The 15,000-nt window shown below is 62.2% G+C and overlaps 2 non-coding genes across 2 annotated transcripts; both read right to left on the reverse strand.

The window, feature by feature from the left end:
• Positions 1–691: 691 nt before the first annotated feature.
• LOC142790493 (5.8S ribosomal RNA) lies at positions 692–844 on the reverse strand. Its single transcript, XR_012889551.1, has one exon. It is a non-coding gene; the product is annotated as a 5.8S ribosomal RNA (ribosomal RNA).
• A 1,719-nt stretch (positions 845–2,563) lies between these two features.
• On the reverse strand, positions 2,564–4,378 carry LOC142790579 (small subunit ribosomal RNA). The gene has a single exon (XR_012889624.1). It is a non-coding gene; the product is annotated as a small subunit ribosomal RNA (ribosomal RNA).
• Positions 4,379–15,000: the final 10,622 nt, after the last annotated feature.

The raw sequence follows: 15,000 nt of genomic DNA on the forward strand, positions 1-15,000 counted from the left end.
CCGACGGCGGACTACGACGAGAACGCCTTAAGCTTCGCCAACGTTTCGCCAACTCGTGCGGGAGACTTTTTCCGCTTCGCGGCAAGTCGTCGCGCCGTGCTCTCCGCATCAACCGCGTACGCAGCGAACCGCAAACGTCGGGCGCAGCCTCCTCACCTCCCTGCGCTTTGCGCGCGAACGTTCCCTGTTCGCGCGGCAAAGCCTGGAGGAGGCACGGCCCCGCAGCGTGTTCGAGCGCCCGGTCTACGGGACACCCTGCTTACTTCGAGGGCAACAAGCGCAACGCAAGGCTGCGATCTCGCGCACTTTGCGCACGGCTGGAGAAGCTTTGCTGGCCGGCTTTCGCTCCTCGTGTTTACCGTGCGTTAAAGTTGCGCGTCCGTGGCTCTCGCAGCTCTTGCGCGCCCGGTCGCAGAGAGGAGTACGCAACCTCGACCGCACTTTCCCTGCAGGCTTCCTTCCGACTCGAAGTCCTGCGGCGGTCTCAACGAGGTGCCACATCCTCAATGCAGTCGGTCGCCCCCGTTTCGGTTGGGCTCTGGCACGACGGTCGCCACCGTCTCGCCCTTGAGTGGCCGCTGTTGGCGCTCGCTGTGAGGTGTTCAGCGTGCTGTCCGTGTTGCCGACGCGGTCAAAACGAGTCGACGGCTCACGTTCCCTTGTGCGCCGAAGGCTCTCTTGATATGTGATCCGACCCTCAGACAGACGAAGCCAAGGGAAGACCCAAGGCCGCAATGTGCGTTCAAAGAATCAGTGCTCAGTGTGTCCTGCAATTCACACCAAGTCTCGCAGCTGGCTGCGTTCTTCATCGACCCGAGAACCGAGTGATCCACCGCTTAGAGTCGTGAAAAAGTGTTTGTTCAATTCCGTACAGTCAAAACCAAACGTTTCTGGCACTCGGCCAAACAGTGGCCAAGAAGGGCGCTTTTCAGCGCACGCTTGGACTCCAAAACTCTGCCGCGCCTTTTTCGGCTGCCGCAAATCGAGCAAACGGTGTGTTTCGGACGGCGTTTCGCTTTCGCTACTTGCGAGTGCTTTCGTGGTCCACCCCTCTATAAATACTCGGGAGGCGTCGAAGCCGGTTCTCCAAGCCGGACCCGTAGGTATCGTTGTGTGCTCGCTCTCATTGGCCCGCCTAACCAGAAAATGCCTGCGGTACACCCATTTGGATAAGAGTGCACGCAGATGCGGGCCTCGACGGCTACACATTTCCTCGGGCGGCCGCCTCCCGGCCTCCGTGGAGCGCGGGATGCACGGTCCCATCGACAAGCCTCTCCCGTTTTTACCGTGGCGTCGCGGTTCACCACGGCAGGCGGGTCGGTCTCCTCCGCATAAAAAGGGGGACCCCCGCTTTTTGTTCCACGAAATCGCACAAGCTTTTTTCGCATCCACGGTTTGCCACCGCACACCAAAATGCCGATCCGGCTGCCTACTTTAGCCAACAGGTGGAGCCAGGCGCGCCGTACTTGCGCGGCACTTCCCACGTCCACCGAAGTCGGTGCCAAGGACCACTTTCGGCGCCGGAGCCGCGTACGAGCCTACTCGAGGCGGAAGAACGAAGCCAGCAAGGGCCTGGCCGCAAGTGCGTTCAATTGTCGGGACGTCCAAGTCCCTCGTTCTTCCGTGCTTCCTCTTTCGGCAAGTCGTTGCGGCACCTTCCCAAAGCGCGCAGACCCGCTAATCGCGACGAGCGCGACGTGGCCGTGCCGCCTTTCCCTCGGCAGCAAGCAAAACGCCTGGCAACGTCGACGCTCCCCTAACCGCGATCTCGCACCGTGTTTCGTGTGGCGAATTCAAAAGCCGGCCGGCGCTGCTGCAACCATTACGGTCGGTACGCATACGCCGCGGAGGGCGGGACGGTCATCGGAGCGTGCGGTTCCTCCATCGAGTACTGCGCACCTCGGCCGTCGCATCGCCGTGCCATGACCGGCCGCGCGTCAACGCGAACCGGTGCCAGCGAGATCCCTCGCCTGCAAGAACCGACCGGCAGCCTCCGTCACCCGAGGACGCGGAGGCGCTTGCCGCGGACGGCGGGACGGTATGCACTGGTGCACAGCGGACCCGTCACATCGCCAGTTCCTTGACCGACCGCCGACGCTTGTGCCGTTCCTCTCGTACTTGGCAGTCGCCGCGCGATTGTCGGGTCTCGTTCTTGCACGCTCGAACGGTCGGGAGGGCACTCGGCTGGCGTTTCGGGAACGCGCAGCCTCGCCTTCTACCGACGTAACCACGACTCGCCGTTCGCGCTCCGCCGCTCCTGTTTACAGTACTAGGCGGTCCCGCAGCGGTCGGGTCGCGCATTTCGAGCGCTTCGAGCCACGGTGCAGTGGCGGGTCGAAAGCCGACCTATGAGTGCGTTGCGCCGTTTGTACCCGCGTCCGCCACCTGGCCGACCGTCCAAGGTCGCGGTGTTGGCGTCCGCTGGGCGCAACAATTTGTCACGGGGTGCCGCTCCACATTCAGGCAGCCCCGTGGGGAAAAGCCGACCCCGCGTCCAAACGGGGTCAGCGGCAGAAAGTGTCGGGCGCAGACGCAGCTGAGGCGCTCACCCTTCACAATCCGTTAATGATCCTTCCGCAGGTTCACCTACGGAAACCTTGTTACGACTTTTACTTCCTCTAAATGATCAAGTTTGGTCATCTTTCCAACAGACCGGCGCAACCGAAAGGCCGCGCCGGACATCGGTCCGAAGACCTCACTAAATCATTCAATCGGTAGTAGCGACGGGCGGTGTGTACAAAGGGCAGGGACGTAATCAACGCGAGCTTATGACTCGCGCTTACTGGGAATTCCTCGTTCAAGGGGAACAATTGCAAGCCCCTATCCCAATCACGAAAGAAGTTCCACGGGTTACCCAGTCTTTTCAGACAGGGATAAAGACACGCTGCTTCCTTCAGTGTAGCGCGCGTGCGGCCCCGGACATCTAAGGGCATCACAGACCTGTTATTGCTCTGTTTCGTGCGGCTAGGAGCCGCTTGTCCCTCTAAGAAGGTTGTAAGGTGCTGGGAACCCCGCACCTATTTAATAGGCTAGAGTCTCGTTCGTTATCGGAATTAACCAGACAAATCGCTCCACCAACTAAGAACGGCCATGCACCACCATCCACCGAATCAAGAAAGAGCTCTCAATCTGTCAATCCTCCCAGTGTCCGGGCCGGGTAAGTTTTCCCGTGTTGAGTCAAATTAAGCCGCAGGCTCCACTCCTGGTGGTGCCCTTCCGTCAATTCCTTTAAGTTTCAGCTTTGCAACCATACTTCCCCCGGAACCCAAATACTTTGGTTTCCCGGAAGCTGCCCGCCGAGTCATTTGAGTAACTCAGGCGGATCGCTGGTTGGCATCGTTTATGGTCAGAACTAGGGCGGTATCTGATCGCCTTCGAACCTCTGACTTTCGTTCTTGATCAATGAAAACATTCTTGGCAAATGCTTTCGCAGTAGTTCGTCTTGCGACGGTCCAAGAATTTCACCTCTAGCGCCGCAATACGAATGCCCCCGTCCGTCCCTCTTAATCATTACCTCGTATTCCAAAAACCAACAGAACAGAAACGAGGTCTTGTTCTATTATTCCATGCAAGTTTATTCAGGCGACTCGCCTGCGTTGAGCACTCTAATTTTTTCAAAGTAAAAGCACCGGCCATCTCGAGGCACACAATGAAGTGCACCAAGAAAGAACCGGCATGATGTTCAGTCCGAGCCGTCGCATCGGGTAGATGCACTACTCGTCTGGAACTGAGATCCAACTACGAGCTTTTTAACCGCAGCAGCTTTAGTATACGCTATTGGAGCTGGAATTACCGCGGCTGCTGGCACCAGACTTGCCCTCCAATTGATCCTCGTTAAAGGATTTAGAGTGTACTCATTTCAATTACGGGGCCTCAAAAGAGTCCCGTATTGTTATTTTTCGTCACTACCTCCCCGTGCCGGGAGTGGGTAATTTGCGCGCCTGCTGCCTTCCTTGGATGTGGTAGCCGTTTCTCAGGCTCCCTCTCCGGAATCGAACCCTGATTCTCCGTTACCCGTAACAACCATGGTAAGCAAGTAACCTACCATCGAAAGTTGATAAGGCAGACACTTGAAAGAAACGTCGCCGGCTCGTGGCCATGCGATCAGCACAAAGTTATCCAGAGTCACCACACAATACGGGCCGAAACCCGATCGATCTTGGTCTAATAAAAGCACCCGTTACCCAAAGGGCTCCAGGCTCACTGCATGTATTAGCTCTAGAATTGCCACAGTTATCCAAGTAGGAAGAAACGATCTAAGGAACCATAACTGATTTAATGAGCCATTCGCGGTTTCGCCTTATTTCGGCATGTACTTAGACATGCATGGCTTAATCTTTGAGACAAGCATATGATTACTGGCAGGATCAACCAGGTAATCGTTCGACTGCGCGTCCGTCCTCGCCTTCGGCGGGCCGGACGCAGTCTGTGTGCGGCGGAGGCCACCTTCAGGCGCCCCAACACGCTTATTTTGCACTCCGAGATGACGGCGTTCGAGCTCGCTACGGCACAACCTTCCCGAAAGACGAGTGGGAGCCGTGCGGCAAGAAGCACGTTCATGCTCGCTCTTTTTCGTTGCATCGACTCGGTCGCGCCGTGCGGGTTGCCCAAGCCCGCTGCACTGTCGGTGGACCGGCCGGAACTAGCAACGGAGCCGAGACTGCAAAGCCGCCAGACGACGGGTCACGCCCGCGTCTTCGGCGCTTTCGCATCTGAATCGCCCGAGGACGACACGGAACACACCTCGATATCGTGGTAAAACGGCACCGTCCGACAACCAGCCCCTAACGCATCAAGCGGATGAGGCTGCAGACGACTGCCGTGGATTCCCCTGGAGCAGACCCGAGGACACGCTTGACGAGGCCGAAGCCCGCCGCATATCAGACACCCGGTCGCTTTCGCGTACGCCGCTCACGAGAACCCCCACATAATAGCAGCGATAAGTACCCAGACCTCCTTGGGCACTAATACGAGCGTACTCGAGAAAATTTCACCGCGGGTGTGCCCCGAAACGTGTGGCACGTTGAGCGTGCCACAAGTCTACGTCGCTCTCAAACCCGCCGAGGTCGTAGAATTTGCGACCCTACTCACGAAATTCCCACCGAGGATACGGCCGCAAACGTACCGCACCTTGGGTAGGCCACGAGTTTGTGCAACACTACGCTGACGGCACAGCACCGAGGTCGTGCGCGCACGCACGGGAAAATTCCGCCGCGGTTTCTGCCGAAAACGTGAGGCACCACGACTCTCCGCAAGTTCGCGTCGACTGCGAAAGACCGAAGTCGTGAACGACGTGTCCGCTACTCGCCGCCGACACGCTGGACACCAAACGTACAACGACTCGACGGCGTCGTAGAGGCCCACGACGCGGTTTTCCTTAACGACGTCTCGGCGTGGCACCGACAGGTTAGAACGGCCGACCAACGTTCCCTGTCCGCCGTTCGGCTCAGTCGAAGGGCTCGGCGACTTCGGCAACGCTGCGAAGCCGCACGGTGACGCACGCCATGTCCCCATTTTTTTTTTTTTCTTTCTGCGTCTGCCGGGGTGCCCCTATAATAGCAGCGATAAGCACCCAGACCGCCGTGGGTCGCTCGCCCCGGCTGACGTGGTTTTTCGTACTCCTGCGGCGGTCGCCGTCAAGCACGTCCAAATACGCTACTTTCGTGAGCGCATTCACGCTCTTTCGCTTCGCCGGAGTGCCAGCACTCACTCTGCCAAAAACGGCGAACATCCGAGCGGCGGTTCCCACTTTTGCGTCGGCGTCGCAAACCCCGCCCCGGCAGACGAGGTTTGCCGTACTCGTGCGACGGTGGCCGGCGGGCACGTCGAAAGACGCCGATATCGTGCGCGAATTGGCGCACCTTGGCTTCACCGGAGTGCCGCCACTGACTCCTCCAAAAACGGCGAAGATCCGAGCGGCGCTTCCCACTTTCGCATCGGCGTCCCGAACTCCGCCCCGGCTGACGCGGTTTACCGTACTCGTGCGACGGTCGCCGGCGAGCACGTGGAAAGACGCCGATATCGTGCCCGAATCGGCTCCGTTCGGCTTCGCCGGAGTGCCAGCACTGGCTCGGCGAAAGACGACGAACATCCGAGCGACGGTTCTCACTATTGCGTACGCGTCGCAAACCCCGCCCCGGCAGACGCACTTTGCCGTACTCGTGCGACGGTCGCCGGCGAGCACGTAGAAAGACGCCGATATCGTGCCGGAATCGGCCCCGTTTGGCTTCGCCGGAGTGCCAGCACTCACTCGGCCACAAACGGCGAACATCCGAGCGGCGGTTCCCACTTAGCCGTCGGCGTCCCGAACTCCGCCCCGGCAGACGCGGTTGCCGAGCTCGTGCGACTAGCGACCGCGAAGCCGTCTCGCGACGCCGCTTTCGTGCGCGGCTCCCACTGCGACCTGGGTCACCCGAGGTCGACGAGCAAGAAAGAATGTCGAAAAAAAATTTTTTTTTTTTTTGCGTCTGCCGGGGTGCCCCTATAATAGCAGCGATAAGCACCCAGACCGCCATGGGTCGCTCGCCCCGGCTGACGTGGTTTTTCGTTTTCCTGCGGTGGTCGTCGTCAAGCACGTCCAAACACGCCACTTTCGTGGGCGCATTCGCGCTCTTTCGCTTCGCCGGAGTGCCAGCACTCACTCTGCCAAAAACGGCGAACATCCTAGTGGCGGTTCCCACTTTTGCGTCGGCGTCGCCAACCCCGCCCCGGCATACGCGGTTTGCCGTACTCGTGCGGCGGTGGCCGGCGGGCACGTCGAAAGACACCGATATCGTGCGCGAGTCGATGCTTCTTGGTCTCGCAGGAGGGCCGCCACTCACTCCTGCAAAAACGGCGAAGATCCGAGCGGCGCTTCCCACTTTTTCGTCGGCATCGCAAACCTCGCCCCGGCAGACGCGCTTTGCCGTACTCGTGCGACGGTCGCCGGCGAGCACGTCGAAATACGCCGATATCGTGCCCGAATCGGCCCCGTTTCGCTTCGCCGGAGTGCCAGCACTCACTCGGCCAAAAACGGCGAACATCCGAGCAGCGGTACCCACTTAGCCGTCGGCATCCCGAACTCCGCGCCGGCTGACGCGGTTGCCGAGCTCGTGCGACTAGCGACCGCGAACGCGTCTCGCGACGCCGCTTTCGTGCGCGGCTCCCATTGCGACCTGGGTTACCCGAGCTCGACCAGCAAAAAAGAAGGTCGAAAAAAAATTTTTTTTTTCTGCGTCTGCCGGGGTGCCCCTATAATAGCAGCGATAAGCACCCAGACCGCCGTGGGTCGCTCGCCCCGGCTGACGTGGTTTTTCGTACTCCTGCAGCGGTCGCCGTCAAGCACGTCCAAATACGCCACTTTCGTGGGCGCTTTCGCGCTCTTTCGCGTCGCCGGTGTGCCAGCACTCACTCTGCCAAAAACGGCGAACATCCTAGTGGCGGTTCCCACTTTTGCGTCGGCGTCGCCAACCCCGCCCCGGCATACGCGGTTTGCCGTACTCGTGCGGCGGTGGCCGGCGGGCACGTCGAAAGACACCGATATCGTGCGCGAGTCGATGCTTCTTGGTCTCGCAGGAGGGCCGCCACTCACTCCTGCAAAAACGGCGAAGATCCGAGCGGCGCTTCCCACTTTTTCGTCGGCATCGCAAACCTCGCCCCGGCAGACGCGCTTTGCCGTACTCGTGCGACGGTCGCCGGCGAGCACGTCGAAATACGCCGATATCGTGCCCGAATCGGCCCCGTTTCGCTTCGCCGGAGTGCCAGCACTCACTCGGCCAAAAACGGCGAACATCCGAGCAGCGGTACCCACTTAGCCGTCGGCATCCCGAACTCCGCGCCGGCTGACGCGGTTGCCGAGCTCGTGCGACTAGCGACCGCGAACGCGTCTCGCGACGCCGCTTTCGTGCGCGGCTCCCATTGCGACCTGGGTTACCCGAGCTCGACCAGCAAAAAAGAAGGTCGAAAAAAAATTTTTTTTTTCTGCGTCTGCCGGGGTGCCCCTATAATAGCAGCGATAAGCACCCAGACCGCCGTGGGTCGCTCGCCCCGGCTGACGTGGTTTTTCGTACTCCTGCAGCGGTCGCCGTCAAGCACGTCCAAATACGCCACTTTCGTGGGCGCTTTCGCGCTCTTTCGCGTCGCCGGTGTGCCAGCACTCACTCTGCCAAAAACGGCCAACATCCGAGCGGCGGTTCCCACTTTTGCGTCGGCGTCGTAAACCCCGCCCCGGCAGACGCGGTTTGCCCTACTCGTTCGACGGTCGCCGGCGAGCGCGTCGAAAGACGCCGATATCGTGCGCTAATTGGCGCTCCTTGGCTTCTCCGGAGTGCCGCCACTCACTCCTCCAAAAACGGCGAAGATCCGAGCGGCGTTCTCCACTTTCGCATCGGCGTCCCGAACTCCGCCCGGGCTGACGCGGTTTACCGTACTCGTGCGACGGTCGCCGCCGGGCACGTCGAAAGACGCCGATATCGTGCCGTAATCGGCCCCGTTTGGCTTCGCCCGAGTGCCAGCACTCACTCGGCCAAAAACGGCGAACATCCGAGCAGCGTTTCCCACTTTCGCATCGGCGTCCCGAAGCCCGCCCCGGCAGACGCGGTTTGCCCTACTCGAGCGACGGTCGCCGGCGATCACGTCGAAAGGCGCCGAATTCGTGCACGAATCGATGCTTCTTGGTCTCGCAGGAGGGCCGCCACTCACTCCTGCAAAAACGGCGAAGATCCGAGTTGCGCTTCCCACTTTTTCGTCGGCGTCCCGAACTACGCCCCGGCTGACGCGGTTTACCGTACTCGTGCGACGGTCGCCGGCGGGCACTTCAAAATACGCCGATTTCGTGGGCGCATTCACGCTGTTTCGCTTCCCCGGAGTGCCAACACTCACTCTGCCGAAAGCGGCGATCATCCGAGCGGCGGTTCCCACTTTTGCGTCGGCTTCGCAAACGGCGCCCCGGCAGACGCGCTCGTGCGACGTACTCGTGCGACGGTCGCCGGCGAGCACGTCGAAAGACGCCGATATCGTGCTCGAATCGACCCCGTTTCGCTTCGCCGGAGTGCTGCCAGTCACGGCGCAGAAAACGGCGAACAAGTGTTTTTTTTTTTTTTTCCTAGAATTTGTGTTATAGAAGGCACATTTGATATCGGACGATAATTTTCAACTTTATCACGCGCACCGATTTTCGTGTAGAGGTTTGCAAGTTTATGGGAATTTCTCCACTTGGAATAATGCGATTTAGTAGTACTACGAGAACTTCATGGATGTACTCAAGGGTACGGGGCAAGTCAGTTACGTCAACACCTGCAGATTTTTTACACTTCAAACTGAAAATTGTTGGTTGTGAGTCCTCGTGTGATATTAAAGGCCGATTCGCTAACACATAGAACAAAGAAAGAAAGGAAGAAAAAACGCCCGCGCTCGCTCAAGAAACCTGGGTTCGCAACAAGTGGCAACAACAAGCAACCGAGCGAGTGCGCCAAAACCCGTGGCGGCCGAACAAACGCGAAGTCCCAACCGCGTCAGCCGGGGCGGCACGGGACAGGAAAAATCACTTCAGCCGGGGCGGCGGGGCACCGAATAAACCTCGTCACCTCGTCGCAGGATAAAAGAGGAAACAAAAAGTCTAAACAGCGTCTGCTGGAGCGAATGCGTAATAAAACAACAACAACAACAAAAAAAAAACACCCGCGCTCAAGAAGTCTGCAATCCTCACAAAAGGCGACTGTGACCGAGCAGCGTCAGCCGGGGCCGTGCGGAAACGGAAAAACCGCGACTACCGGGGCGTCGAGGCACCGAAAAATCCACTTCAGCCGCGGCGAAAAAAAAAAACAAAAAGAAAGACGGAGGGGGGGGGGGGGGGAACCACGTCTGCCGGGGCGAAGGAAAAAAAAACGCGTCTGCCGGGGCGAGCCCGGGTGCGGCACCACCGGGAAAACTGTGGCAAACAGACATGGCGATCGAGTGAGTGGGCCGCCAGCCAGGCTCAGCCAAAAAGTGCAAAGTCCGAACTGCGTCAGCCGGGGCGGCAAAAACCGCGTCAGCCGGGGCGGCGCAAAAAACCGCGTCTGCCGGGGCGGCACGAAACCGCGTCAGCCGGGGCGGGGCGAAAACTGCGTCAGCCGGGGCGAAAAGAAAAAAAAAAACGCGTCTGCCGGGGCAAGCCCGGGTGCGGCACCACCGGGAAAACTGTGGCAAACAGACATGGCGATCGAGTGAGTGGGCCGCCAGCCAGGCACAGCCGAAAAGTGCAAAGTCCGAACCGTGTCAGCCGGGGCGACGCAAAAACCGCGTCAGCCGGGGCGGCGCGAAAACCGCGTCAGCCGGGGCGGCACGAAACCGCGTCAGCCGGGGCGGCGCGAAAACTGCGTCAGCCGGGGCGGCGCGAAAACCTCGTCAGCCGGGGCGAAAGAAAAAAAAAACGCGTCTGCCGGGGCGAGCCCGGGTGCGGCACCACCGGGAAGACTGTGGCAAACAGACATGGCGATCGAGTGAGTGGGCCGCCAGCCAGGCTCAGCCCAAAAAGTGCCAAGTCCGAACTGCGTCAGCCGGGGCGGCAAAAACCGCGTCAGCCGGGGCGGCGCGAAAACCGCGTCTGCCGGGGCGGCGCGAAAACTGCGTCAGCCGGGGCGAGCCCGGGTGCGGCACCACCGGGAAAACTGTGGCTAACAGACATGGCGATCGAGTGAGTGGGCCACCAGCCAGGCTCAGCCAAAAAGTGCCAAGTCCGAACTGCGTCAGCCGGGGCGGCAAAAACCGCGTCAGCCGGGGCGGCGCAAAAAAACCGCGTCTGCCGGGGCGGCACGAAACCGCGTCAGCCGGGGCGGCGCGAAAACTGCGTCAGCCGGGGCGAAAGAAAAAAAAAACGCGTCTGCCGGGGCGAGCCCGGGTGCGGCACCACCGGGAAAACTGTGGCAAACAGACATGGCGATCGAGTGAGTGGGCCGCCAGCCAGGCACAGCCGAAAAGTGCTAAGTCCGAACTGCGTCTGCCGGGGCGGCACGAAACCGCGTCAGCCGGGGCGGCGCGAAAACCGCGTCTGCCGGGGCGGCACGAAACCGCGTCAGCCGGGGCGGCGCGAAAACTGCGTCAGCCGGGGCGAGCCCGGGTGCGGCACCACCGGGAAAACTGTGGCAAACAGACATGGCGATCGAGTGAGTGGGCCGCCAGCCAGGCACAGCCGAAAAGTGCTAAGTCCGAACTGCGTCTGCCGGGGCGGCACGAAACCGCGTCAGCCGGGGCGGCGCGAAAACCGCGTCTGCCGGGGCGGCACGAAACCGCGTCAGCCGGGGCGGCGCGAAAACTGCGTCAGCCGGGGCGAGCCCGGGTGCGGCACCACCGGGAAAACTGTGGCAAACAGACATGGCGATCGAGTGAGTGGGCCGCCAGCCAGGCACAGCCGAAAAGTGCTAAGTCCGAACTGCGTCAGCCGGGGCGGCAAAAACCGCGTCAGCCGGGGCGGCGCAAAAAACCGCGTCTGCCGGGGCGGCACGAAACCGCGTCAGCCGGGGCGGCGCGAAAACTGCGTCAGCCGGGGCAAAAGAAAAAAAAAACGCGTCTGCCGGGGCGAGCCCGGGTGCGGCACCACCGGGAAAACTGTGGCAAACAGACATGGCGATCGAGTGAGTGGGCCGCCAGCCAGGCACAGCCGAAAAGTGCTAAGTCCGAACTGCGTCTGCCGGGGCGGCACGAAACCGCGTCAGCCGGGGCGGCGCGAAAACCGCGTCTGCCGGGGCGGCACGAAACCGCGTCAGCCGGGGCGGCGCGAAAACTGCGTCAGCCGGGGCGAGCCCGGGTGCGGCACCACCGGGAAAACTGTGGCAAACAGACATGGCGATCGAGTGAGTGGGCCGCCAGCCAGGCACAGCCGAAAAGTGCTAAGTCCGAACTGCGTCTGCCGGGGCGGCACGAAACCGCGTCAGCCGGGGCGGCGCGAAAACCGCGTCTGCCGGGGCGGCACGAAACCGCGTCAGCCGGGGCGGCGCGAAAACTGCGTCAGCCGGGGCGAGCCCGGGTGCGGCACCACCGGGAAAACTGTGGCAAACAGACATGGCGATCGAGTGAGTGGGCCGCCAGCCAGGCACAGCCGAAAAGTGCAAAGTCCGAACCGTGTCAGCCGGGGCGACGCAAAAACCGCGTCAGCCGGGGCGGCGCGAAAACCGCGTCAGCCGGGGCGGCACGAAACCGCGTCAGCCGGGGCGGCGCGAAAACTGCGTCAGCCGGGGCGGCGCGAAAACCTCGTCAGCCGGGGCGAGCGAAAAGGGGGGGGGGGGGAACCACGTCTGCCGGGGCGAAAGAAAAAAAAAACGCGTCTGCCGGGGCGAGCCCGGGTGCGGCACCACCGGGAAGACTGTGGCAAACAGACATGGCGATCGAGTGAGTGGGCCGCCAGCCAGGCTCAGCCCAAAAAGTGCCAAGTCCGAACTGCGTCAGCCGGGGCGGCAAAAACCGCGTCAGCCGGGGCGGCGCGAAAACCGCGTCTGCCGGGGCGGCGCGAAAACTGCGTCAGCCGGGGCGAGCCCGGGTGCGGCACCACCGGGAAAACTGTGGCTAACAGACATGGCGATCGAGTGAGTGGGCCACCAGCCAGGCTCAGCCAAAAAGTGCCAAGTCCGAACTGCGTCAGCCGGGGCGGCAAAAACCGCGTCAGCCGGGGCGGCGCAAAAAAACCGCGTCTGCCGGGGCGGCACGAAACCGCGTCAGCCGGGGCGGCGCGAAAACTGCGTCAGCCGGGGCGAAAGAAAAAAAAAACGCGTCTGCCGGGGCGAGCCCGGGTGCGGCACCACCGGGAAAACTGTGGCAAACAGACATGGCGATCGAGTGAGTGGGCCGCCAGCCAGGCACAGCCGAAAAGTGCTAAGTCCGAACTGCGTCTGCCGGGGCGGCACGAAACCGCGTCAGCCGGGGCGGCGCGAAAACCGCGTCTGCCGGGGCGGCACGAAACCGCGTCAGCCGGGGCGGCGCGAAAACTGCGTCAGCCGGGGCGAGCCCGGGTGCGGCACCACCGGGAAAACTGTGGCAAACAGACATGGCGATCGAGTGAGTGGGCCGCCAGCCAGGCACAGCCGAAAAGTGCTAAGTCCGAACTGCGTCTGCCGGGGCGGCACGAAACCGCGTCAGCCGGGGCGGCGCGAAAACCGCGTCTGCCGGGGCGGCACGAAACCGCGTCAGCCGGGGCGGCGCGAAAACTGCGTCAGCCGGGGCGAGCCCGGGTGCGGCACCACCGGGAAAACTGTGGCAAACAGACATGGCGATCGAGTGAGTGGGCCGCCAGCCAGGCACAGCCGAAAAGTGCTAAGTCCGAACTGCGTCAGCCGGGGCGGCAAAAACCGCGTCAGCCGGGGCGGCGCAAAAAACCGCGTCTGCCGGGGCGGCACGAAACCGCGTCAGCCGGGGCGGCGCGAAAACTGCGTCAGCCGGGGCGAAAGAAAAAAAAAACGCGTCTGCCGGGGCGAGCCCGGGTGCGGCACCACCGGGAAAACTGTGGCAAACAGACATGGCGATCGAGTGAGTGGGCCGCCAGCCAGGCACAGCCGAAAAGTGCTAAGTCCGAACTGCGTCTGCCGGGGCGGCACGAAACCGCGTCAGCCGGGGCGGCGCGAAAACCGCGTCTGCCGGGGCGGCACGAAACCGCGTCAGCCGGGGCGGCGCGAAAACTGCGTCAGCCGGGGCGAGCCCGGGTGCGGCACCACCGGGAAAACTGTGGCAAACAGACATGGCGATTGAGTGAGTGGGCCGCCAGCCAGGCACAGCCGAAAAGTGCTAAGTCCGAACTGCGTCTGCCGGGGCGGCACGAAACCGCGTCAGCCGGGGCGGCGCGAAAACCGCGTCTGCCGGGGCGGCACGAAACCGCGTCAGCCGGGGCGGCGCGAAAACTGCGTCAGCCGGGGCGAGCCCGGGTGCGGCACCACCGGGAAAACTGTGGCAAACAGACATGGCGATCGAGTGAGTGGGCCGCCAGCCAGGCACAGCCGAAAAGTGCTAAGTCCGAACTGCGTCTGCCGGGGCGGCACGAAACCGCGTCAGCCGGGGCGGCGCGAAAACCGCGTCTGCCGGGGCGGCACGAAACCGCGTCAGCCGGGGCGGCGCGAAAACTGCGTCAGCCGGGGCGAGCCCGGGTGCGGCACCACCGGGAAAACTGTGGCAAACAGACATGGCGATCGAGTGAGTGGGCCGCCAGCCAGGCACAGCCGAAAAGTGCTAAGTCCGAACTGCGTCTGCCGGGGCGGCACGAAACCGCGTCAGCCGGGGCGGCGCGAAAACCGCGTCTGCCGGGGCGGCACGAAACCGCGTCAGCCGGGGCGGCGCGAAAACTGCGTCAGCCGGGGCGAGCCCGGGTGCGGCACCACCGGGAAAACTGTGGCAAACAGACATGGCGATCGAGTGAGTGGGCCGCCAGCCAGGCACAGCCGAAAAGTGCAAAGTCCGAACCGTGTCAGCCGGGGCGACGCAAAAACCGCGTCAGCCGGGGCGGCGCGAAAACCGCGTCTGCCGGGGCGGCACGAAACCGCGTCAGCCGGGGCGGCGCGAAACCGCGTCAGCCGGGGCGGCGCGAAAACTGCGTCAGCCGGGGCGAGCCCGGGTGCGGCACCACCGGGAAAACTGTGGCAAACAGACATGGCGATCGAGTGAGTGGGCCGCCAGCCAGGCACAGCCGAAAAGTGCTAAGTCCGAACTGCGTCAGCCGGGGCGGCAAAAACCGCGTCAGCCGGGGCGGCGCAAAAACCGCGTCTGCCGGGGCGAAATAAAAAAAAAACAAAGAAAAAAGCCCGCGCTTAATCAAAAGAAAACAAAGAAAAAAGCTTGCGCTTAATCAAAAGAAAACAAACAAAAAAAGTTCGCGCTTAAGCCTGGCGGTGGAACCACCGGGGCAAACAGACCTGGCGATCGAGTGAGTGGGCCGCCAGCCGGGGTGAGCCAAAAAGTGCAAAGTCCGAACCGCGTCAGCCGGGGCGGCGCGAAAACCGCGTCAGCCGGGGCGGCGCGAAAACCGCGTCAGCCGGGGCGGCGCAAAAACCGCGTCAGCCGGGG

The sequence above is a fragment of the Rhipicephalus microplus genome, unplaced genomic scaffold (assembly GCF_043290135.1).
Source record: "Rhipicephalus microplus isolate Deutch F79 unplaced genomic scaffold, USDA_Rmic scaffold_115, whole genome shotgun sequence".
In the NCBI taxonomy this organism is placed as follows: Eukaryota; Metazoa; Arthropoda; class Arachnida; order Ixodida; family Ixodidae; genus Rhipicephalus; species Rhipicephalus microplus.